General features: G+C 37.4%; 1 long non-coding RNA gene across 1 annotated transcript; it reads left to right on the forward strand.

Moving 5' to 3' along the window:
* The first annotated feature begins 3,102 nt into the window (after window positions 1-3,102).
* LOC144456717 (uncharacterized) lies at window positions 3,103-6,796 on the forward strand. Its single transcript, XR_013485748.1, has 2 exons — window positions 3,103-3,368; window positions 6,337-6,796. It is a non-coding gene; the product is annotated as an uncharacterized LOC144456717 (long non-coding RNA).
* Window positions 6,797-9,855: the final 3,059 nt, after the last annotated feature.

Raw genomic sequence — 9,855 nt, forward strand, 5'->3', positions numbered from 1 at the left:
TGTGCTTCTTGCTCATATTTTAGCCTTTTTCATGGTTTTTAAAACTGAGATCTGCTCCTCCGGCACAGGGTACACTGTCTCAAGCTTCTTATGTGGGGAGTCAGGGGGTTGGTCACTATCTGTGTTCTGGGACCTCAGGTGCTGACAGTTTGCTCAGAGCTTTGAGGTGGCCTGGCCTAGCTCCTCTTCTTGTTGCCTGATTTCCAGGGATGACAATTTGCCTTCTACACTGGAGCTAGAGGTCTCACTGATAACCTATTGTGCCACTGACCTGCTGAGCCAGGACCAAGAAACTTCGGTTGCTAATCTGTGCTGTGGCTAAGAAAGCTTGCTGATCTTCCAGGACACTGTCTGTGCTGAGCTGCTCTCCTTTTACCCAAGTAAGACAGACATTTTCTGATGTCCTTCTAATTTATCTTAAACCAGAACATTGTTTCACTCTGTCTTTTTGTAGGTTCTTTTACTCCAGAATTCATTTAGAGCCTTGATTTAATGATGTTTCTGAGGGAAACTTGGGAGAGCTCAGGCAACTTCCTGGCTTCTCTCCAACATATTGGCTCACTGCTGCTCTCCTATATTTTTAAATATTAAAAATAAAGCATTAATATAATTGAATCTATTTTTATTCAGTACAATAAATGGTGAAAATATATATTGGGTTCCGTTTTTCACCATAATACTTATTTTTTTCCCAACAATATTTATTAAATCATCAATTGTTTCTCTAATGTTTAGTGATTTGGATTTAGGGAGATTAGTTTTTTTTTTTTTTAATAGGCCTAGGGTATTTAAGCCATCTATTGGTATATTTTTCTATAATTTATTCAATAATAATAACAATAACTAACATTAATGCAGTGTTTTAAAGAGGTCCCAAGGGCAGTGCTATGTGCTTTGAAATTGATATCTCAATTGTTCCTCACAAAAACAGGGAGAGGTAAGTGCTCTTATTATGACCATTTTATAAATGAGAAAACTGAAACAAATAGAGCTTAAGTGAATTACCCAGTGTCACAGAGCTAGTAAGTGTCAGAGACTGGATTGAATGGAGGAATGACTGCACATCTTCCTAAATCATAGAATCTTGGAAGTACCAAAAATTTTTCAAACTCCTGGAATTAACTCTAAAAATAGTAGTGGGAAAAAGCCTTAAGTGTAGAATAATGTCTTTCGACCCTGAGTTGAGCAGAATCAAACTTTAATAGAGAGTTCAAACTCATGAAATAGTCTAGAACAGCAAAACAACAACAAAAACAGGTAGAAAAAAGTCTACTATGTTGACAGGGAAGATCAAGATGCAAACTCAGTAGCAGACAATGATGTCAAAACAGCTACAATCAAGAAGTCAAAGAAAAATGTGAATTAGACACAAGTCCAACAAAAAACCCTAAAAGAGCTTAAAAAAACTATTTTGAAAATCAAGTAAAAGTTATGGAGGAAAAATTAGAAAAATAAATAGAAGTGATGCAAGAAAATCATAAAAATAGTTTGGGGAAAAATAATTTAAAATACTGAAGAAAACAAAACCTTAAAAATAAAGCTGACCAAATGGGAAAAGGAGCACAAAAGCTAACTAGTGAAAATAATTCTTTTTTTTTTTTTTGCTTTTAGGCAAGTGGGGTTAAGTGACTTGCCCAGGGTCGCACAGCTAGTAAGTGTCAAGTGTTTGGTCTGAGGTCGGATTTGAACTCAGGTCCTCCTGACTTCAGGGCCGGTGCTCTATCCACTGCACCACCTAGCTGCCCCCCAAAAATAATTCTTAAAAATTAAATTTGGGCGACTGGGAGCAAATGATTCCATGAGACATCAGAAAACCATAAAATCAAATGAAAGAATGAAAAATAGAACATTTCAAATATTTCATTAAAAAAACTAATGTGTATAATAGATAAAAGAGAGAAAATTTAAACATTATTGACCTGCCTGAAAGCCAAGATCAAAGAAAAACTCTACATAACATATTTCAACCAAGTATAGTATTAAAATGTCCTAATATCATAGACCAAAGGGTAAAATGGAAATTTTAAAAATCCATTCATAATCTCCATAAAGCAACCCCAAAATGAAAACTCCCAGGAATCTTTAGTCATATTCCAGAGCTTTCATGTCAGAGAGAAAATAGTTCAAGCAGACAAAAACAAATCTTTCAAACACCATGGAGCCATAGTCAGAATCCCACAAGATTTATCAGTTATGACATTAAAGCTGAATATCATATTCTGGAAAGTAAAGAAGCTAGGATTACAACCAATAAGCTAACAGCAAAAACAAATATAACCCTTCAATACAAAAAAAAAATAGACAATGAATTAGAGGACTTTGAAGAATTCCTGATGAAAATAACATAGATGAATAGAAAATTTGTCTTTCAAATGCAAGAAACAGGAGAAGAATATGAACAGAAATATGAAGGAGAAATAAAAGGGATTCAATGAGGTTAAACAGTTTTTAATCTTACTTGTAAAAATGATAGATGCAGTTCCTAAGAACTTTATCATTATTAGATCAGTTAGAAGGACTCTTACATAAACAAAGGATAGGATAATGCATTGATTATGTTGAGATATTTTGAAGTGGATGGGTGAGAAAGAGATTAGCACTTAGAGATGGGGAAAGTGAGATGAACAATGGGGGGAAATATTTCACATAAAAGAATCGCGCAGGGAAGGGCTTTTATAATGGAAAGGAAATAGTAGAGAGTGGCAGGAAAATGCTTTAATTTTACTATCACTTGAATTGGTTCAAAGAAGGACTACATATACTTAGACATATATATATGTATGTGTATGTATATGCATATGCAAATATACACGTATATATTACACATTCATATGTTGTAGAGCGCCAGCTTTTGGGAGTTGGAGGGCTCAGACCAGCCCGGGTCTTACCTGCAGCTTGTACTAAGCCTGACAGCTGTGAAACTCAGGATATCCGCTTACCACTGCCCTGTTCCGTCTCTTGAGAACAGGATGCAGGAAGGGAGGAAACAGATGGGGGTACAGGACAGGACGCAGGAAAGAATGTAACAGACAAGGTAAAAGGAAGTAAGGAAATCACTTAATTAGATTTGTACTTTTCATGAATAATAATGTTACCATTGCTTGATCCAGTACTATATAAGCCTGAGCCCTCAGATCAATCAACAGAGTTTGTTCTTCACTGCTCTCACCTGGCCCGTGTTTCTTTCTCTCTTCACACTCTTCAGGCATCAGACCACAGCCTGGACGCAGGCACTCCCGGCATTTGGTGCCAAGACAGGGACCTGAAAGGAAGGCTTCCCCCGGCAGAGTGGCCCTGAACAGGGGTGGGCTGTTTGGCCAACAGCCCTAGAAAAGGAGCTCCAGTCGTCAAGAGAAGACGCTAACAAGGTAGGGCGATAATTTTCCTATACAGTTTTTTATTTTCACCAGGTTAAACGGGGATTAAAAAGAAACCAGACTGCCGCTTATCGGGGTCTCTTAAAGTGAACGTGAACTTCAGAACGAGACTGCCACTTTTCGGGGTCTCAGATTTAAAGTGAAAGCAAACTGCACAGGTGGGAAAGCAGACCGCACAGGCGGACAAACGAGACTACGGCTTTTGAGTGTCTTCAAAAGCGAAAGTAAACTTCAGAACCAGACTGCCGCTATTCGGCTTCTCTGATTTAAAGGGAAAGTTAGCCGCAACGGCTAACTAGTGTCCTATAAGATAGTTAGCAAATATGGGGCAGAGCTCGTGGGCAGAACAGAGAGATAGATACTATTATTTGAAAGTGTTCACATACAGGAGACACAACTAGAATTTTAGCATGCAAATAAGAACACTGTCTTTCTTTAAATCGTCCAACTGCATCTTTGTCATTTCTATTGAGAACAAACCAAGTGCCATTCTGCTACTGAAATCTCTGCATAAGATACCTGTACTGTCCAACCATTGCATTGCCAAGACTGTACTAATACCAACTTTGATTACACTAGGAAATGGCAGTGCTCAGTCTTACTGGTGTTGCAATTTTCACATATTTGGTATTTTATTGATTATTGTTTAAAATAATAGTACTATATGAGAACTTAATGATTATATCTTGGAATTATTTTGTATAGAAAATATACTTAGAAAAGTGGTTACCATGCTGCTGTCCTGTTCTTGTTAAAAAGACCCATGTCATAAATATTCAGGACATTGGCAGCTGATCACATTTACAAAGTCAGTGTGTAAGTGAAATTATTACTCCCTCCATAATGTCTTATGGACAAGCAGGAGCTGTGATGTGAAGCTACATTGTATTTCCCATTTTATATATGTCTCCCTATTTGATTTTATTCAAGTTATAGTACATTCTGAAAAAGTTGGCCTTAGGTGTGTGTCATTGTGGCATGCAAAGAATTATGATTACATTAAATGTTAGAATTTGTAGTCGTTATGACATTAGAAATTTTTGTGGTTTTCAAGAGTCTCAAAGAAAATTGTATATTAACATTTTTTGTCAGCCATCGCATTTCCAAACAGTATTAAAAAAAAAAACAACAAAGTTAAATGTGATATTAACCAAAATCAGTGGTTAAGGGGATTTCATTTTATATCCTTTTCAATAATCAAAGAAAATGGGACATTTGCCTGATACATATAAAAAAAAGTTTTATTGAAGTTAGAGCTAAAATAGCATACTTAATTTTATAGCTTTTGTAGATACATGTCCTTTGCAACCTTCCATTCATTTCAGATCAGTTTATAAATCAAGAGTTCTATCTTATGGTAATTCTAGAAAAATAAAGCTTGTATCATTTTATCTACAACCACCATTTAGGTAACTTAAAAATTACATTGGAATTCAAAAAAGAGGAAAATTACTTAAGAAGCTAAGTTATATCAATAATTAGAAAACAAACCAACTTGTTTTCTTAATCAGGTGAGGAGGAAACTTCAAGGGTAGGAGTAAATAAACTCTCTGCTTTAGAAATTTGACATGAGCAGTTTGTATGTTAAACACAGTCTAATGCACTGTATGTATACTAAAATTTCCAGTAAAACATAGCTTGTAAATTTTCTGAATCAGCTCCTTAGTACCAGTTATCATATAGCTAAAATCTTAATATATCTTACAGTATATAAAAGGCTATAACTTCATAAGTCCTTTTTAACATATCTTTGATAGAACTTTTTGATTTAAAAAATTATTCATTCTGACTTTGTTGAATATTAATAGCAATATTTTTAGGCTTTCATTTGTCCTGGTGGTTCTTTGAGAGGATTTGCAAGCAAATTAAACAAGCAAGAGTGGTAAAGGGGATATTTATTTCTCTTTGAATGTTTAGAAATATATTTTTACCCTTGCCCAACAAAACCCTCTTGAATTCAGTAGATAACTAAAGAAATTCTTTTGCTTTGCTGCAGAGTTCTACTGCCTAACTCCCCAGCATTAATCCAGCATAAATTTGTCATAGCCTGGTCAGTAGTTGAAATAACATTTCAGAGTTGAAAATAATTTTTATTAATTAAACTATTAGGGAATCTTTTTTTTAACTACATATAGGAAACTTAGTTATTTCTGTGTTTTCTGCCAAGAAGCATAACCTTAAACACATTCCTATACATACCTGATTTCTTAGCTACTTAAATTTATGCTATTCTAAAAACTACTTAATCATATTTAGTTGGCTATTTTTCTACTGAACAATTACACTATGTTAGGGAGAGTCTTTTTCTAAAATTCCTTTATTTCATATCAACGTGTGATTCATTTTTTTTAAGTGTAATTACACTGTATGTGTCAGAGTATGTGCAAAAAATAAGTGGGGGAAAGATGAATATCATATGAAGACAAGCAGATATTTTGGATTAGTTACATTTTTTAAGAAGGACATAAGCAATACCATTTCTTGTTTTGCTTTAATATTCTTGGCAATCCAAGACACCTCAAGACTGACAATAGTCCCACCTATACTAGCAGGAATTTTGCACAATTTTGCCTCATCTATAATATCACTCACTCTACTGGCATCCCGTACAATCCTACTGGACAAGCCATTGTTGAAAGGTGCAACAAGGATATTAAAATCCTCCTTGATAAACTGAAAAAAGAGGGAATAGAAAATAGGGTAAGAAGGAGATTGGATCAGGTAATATATACCAAAAATTTAAAAAGGAGATTGGACCAGGTAATACATACCATAAAATTTTTAACACTAGATGATCAGGGATGTATTACTGCACAAAAACATTTTGCAGGGCAAAAGAAAAGGTTGTTAGATGAGCAACCAGATGTCACAGTAATGTGGAAGGATCCAAAGATGGGTAATTGGGATGGTCCAGTAAAATTACTAACCTGGGGTCGAGGTTATGCTTGTGTTTTTCCAGAACATGCAGGAGAACCAGTCTGGGTTCCCGAGAGGACCATCCGTACCTGTCAGCATACTGACCAGAGGGATAGAGACCCTGAGCATCAAGGGAAAAACTGGTCGGAGAGACAAGCGGAGGAGGAAGGCGAGACTGAGAAGACAAAGAGCCAATAATATGCTGACTGTTCTTTTTGCAATGATGACTGTCACAGATGGTTCCATGATGGAGTCATGATTACATTGGACTTATATGCCTTACCCCACCTTGGGTTAAACCTATAACTTGACCACTATACTTTTGTTTGTGTAACTCCCTATTTGCTTTCTAATACTACCAATGTAACTTCTGATCAAATATTGAATAGCTTCAGGGTGCTTGGCATTCCAAAAATATAACATTGATGGTATTGATCCTCAAGATATTGTTTATAAGCTATTGTACTATATCAAGCAACTTAACACTTTCCAGAATATTTCAAGTTTGCTGTTGCATTTATACCCTGATAGTATTCTTGTTACTCTTGAGTTTTCTCCTGATGTGCATCCACATTCTCAAGCTAGAACAGAAGAAAGGGGAGATGTAGAGGGCCAGCTTTGGGGAGTTGGAGGGCTTAGGCCAGCCCGGGTCTTACCTGCAGCTTGTACTAAGCCTGACAGCTGTGAAACTCAGGATGTCGGCTCACCACTGCCCTGTTCCGTCTCTTGAGAACAGGATGCAGGAAGGGAGGAAACGGATGGGGTACAGGACAGGACTCAGGAAAGAATGTAACAGACAAGGTACAAGGAAGTAAGGAAATCATCTAATTAGATTTGTACTTTTCATGAATAATAATGTTACTATTGCTTGATCCAGTACTATATGAGCCTGAGCCCTCAGATCAATCAACAGAGTTTGTTCTTCACTGCTCTCACCTGGCCCATGTTTCTTTCTCTCTTCACACTCTGGTGTGTATATATGTAAATATATGTATGTAGATACATACATATACATTGAGTTTTTCAGAAAGAAAGAATATTTCTGAAATAATTTTCAGAAAGAAAAAATAGCTCTGGGAGCCAAGATGGTAGAGTAAAAAGGTAGCCGCTCTCACTCTCCCTTGTCAACCACTGAAAACCCAGAAAATATCACCCCAGAAAAAACCCTGGAACAACTGAATCAGAAGAAAGATGGGGAGCAGCAGAACAATAGCCCAGCCTAACTTTAGCACACCAGGGGGAAATCCTGGTGACTTGACCTTCTAGAGCAAACCAATCTCCTAGTGCCTCAGCAAAAGTAAGGGAAGCAGCACTACAAAGGGCCCCAGGCAGATAAGCACCCTGCAGCATTCATCTGAAAGGAGCTGAAGAAAGCAACCTAGAGTCCTACTAGAGTTCCAGCCATGCTGATACCAGCCCAACACCAGCAAAGGAGCCCCCCAGTGCCTCAGCAGATCTAAGGGTGGCAACACTGCAAGGGGCCCCAGATGGATAAACACCCTGCAGCGTTCATCTGAAAGGAGCTGAAGAAAGCAACCTAGAGTCCTACTAAAGTTCCAACCTTGCTGATTCCAGCCCAACACCAGGTAAGCTATCAGAAGCCTACAGCCTCCAACTGCTAACCAGGAGGAGATCCTAAAGCCCAGGCGATAGAGCAAACAAACCCCAAAACCTGGACCTACGAGTGTCTCAGTCAGGGTGGGGGAACTGGTGGAAATCAGCTCAGAAAAGCACCAGGTACCTGGGCATTCTACAGCAAAGGAGCCTCCCAGTGCCTCAGCAGGTCTAAGGGAGGCAACACTGCAAGGGGCACCAGGCAGATAAACACCTTGCAGCACCCATCTAAAAGGAGCTGAAGAAAGCTAAAGGAAAGGCAAAGCAGGCAACCTAGAATTTCCTGAAAGTTCCAACCTTACTGATTCCTGCCCAACACCAGGTAAGCTGCCAGAAGCCTACAACCTCTAATTATGAACATAAGAGGCCCCAGCACACAAAGCCAGTGACCAAGCCTAGGCTCCCAACACAAGAAGCTTGGGTCAGTGCCTCTGTTCCAGCAGGAAGCTCAATCTCTTTAAAGGCCAGGAATAAAGAAACACCATGAGTAAAAAGAAAACACCATAGATTCATATTATGAGAAGAGTAAAGATCAAGACAGAAATTCTGAAGAGGACAACATTGTCAACAAACCCACATCTGCAACATCAAAAGGGAATATGAACTGGTCTGAAGCCCAAAAAGCCTTCTTAGAAGAGCTCAAGAAGGATTTTAAAAGTCAAATGAGAGAGGTAGAAGAGTCCTTAAAAAATACAATTGGCCAATTGGAAAAAAAGTACACTGAAGAAAACAAGTCCCTAAAAAACACAATTGGCCAATTGAAGAAGGAAGTACAAAAACTAACAGAAGAAAACAATCTGTTAAAAAATCGAATTGGACAAATGGAAACTAATGCTCTATGAGAGAGCAAGAATCAGTCAAACAGAAACAAAAATGAAAAAATAGATGAAAACATAAAATACCTCATGGTAAAACAACGACCTGGAAAATGATCAGGAGAACAATTTAAAAATTATTGGACTACCTGAAAATCATGATGAAAAAAAGAGCCTGGACAGTATCTTTCAGGAAATCATAAAGGAAAACTGCCCTGAAGTCCTAGAACCAGAAGGTAAAATAACCATAGAAAGAATCCACTGCTCACCACCTGAAAGAGATCCCAAATTGAAAACACCAAGAAATATAATTACTAAATTTCAAAATTACCAGATGAAAGAGAATATATTTCAAGTAGCTAGAAAAAAGCAATTTAAATATCACAAAACCACAGTCAGGATTATACAGACGTCTACCTTACAAGACTAGAGCGTGGAACATGATATTCTATAAGGCAAAGGAGCTTGGATTGCAGCAAAGCATCAACTACCCAGCAAAAATGAACATGATATTTCAAGAGAGAAGATGGATATTCAATGAAATAGGGGACTTTCAAGCCTTCCTGATAAAAAGACAGGAGCTCAACAAAAAATTTGATCTTCAAGTACAAGATTCAAGAGAAATATGAAAAGGTAAATGTGACAGAAAGATACAAAATGTTGCTAATAGGGGCAAACTGTCTACATTCCTACAAGGGAAGATGACACTTGCAACTCTTGAGAACTGTATTGTTATTACACAATGTTAAAGGAGTATACATAAAGTGGGTAGATATAAGTTGACTTTGATGATAATAAAAATCTAATCAAGTGGGTTAAGTGGATCCAAGTAAGTGGATTAGTCTGATCTAAGAAAATGTACTGAGAAAGGAACAGGCAGAAAAGGGTAAGTTGGACTACAGGAAAAGACACAAAAACCTGTTAGAGCAGAGGGAAAAAAAAGGGAGGGGATTAGCATTGTTTCAACCTTACTGTCATCAGATTTGGCTCAAGAAGGGCATAACATTACTTAGGTACAGAAATGTAACTTGCCCTATAGGCAGTAGGAGGGAAAGGAGAAAGAAATGGGAGTGGGGATAAAAAGGAGGGAAGAAACAGTAAGGGTAAAGGGGAAGAAAAGGGAAAGGATTAAT

Source organism: Phascolarctos cinereus, unplaced genomic scaffold, assembly GCF_003287225.1.
Source record: "Phascolarctos cinereus isolate Bilbo 61053 unplaced genomic scaffold, phaCin_HiC Scaffold_4;HRSCAF=312, whole genome shotgun sequence".
In the NCBI taxonomy this organism is placed as follows: Eukaryota; Metazoa; Chordata; class Mammalia; order Diprotodontia; family Phascolarctidae; genus Phascolarctos; species Phascolarctos cinereus.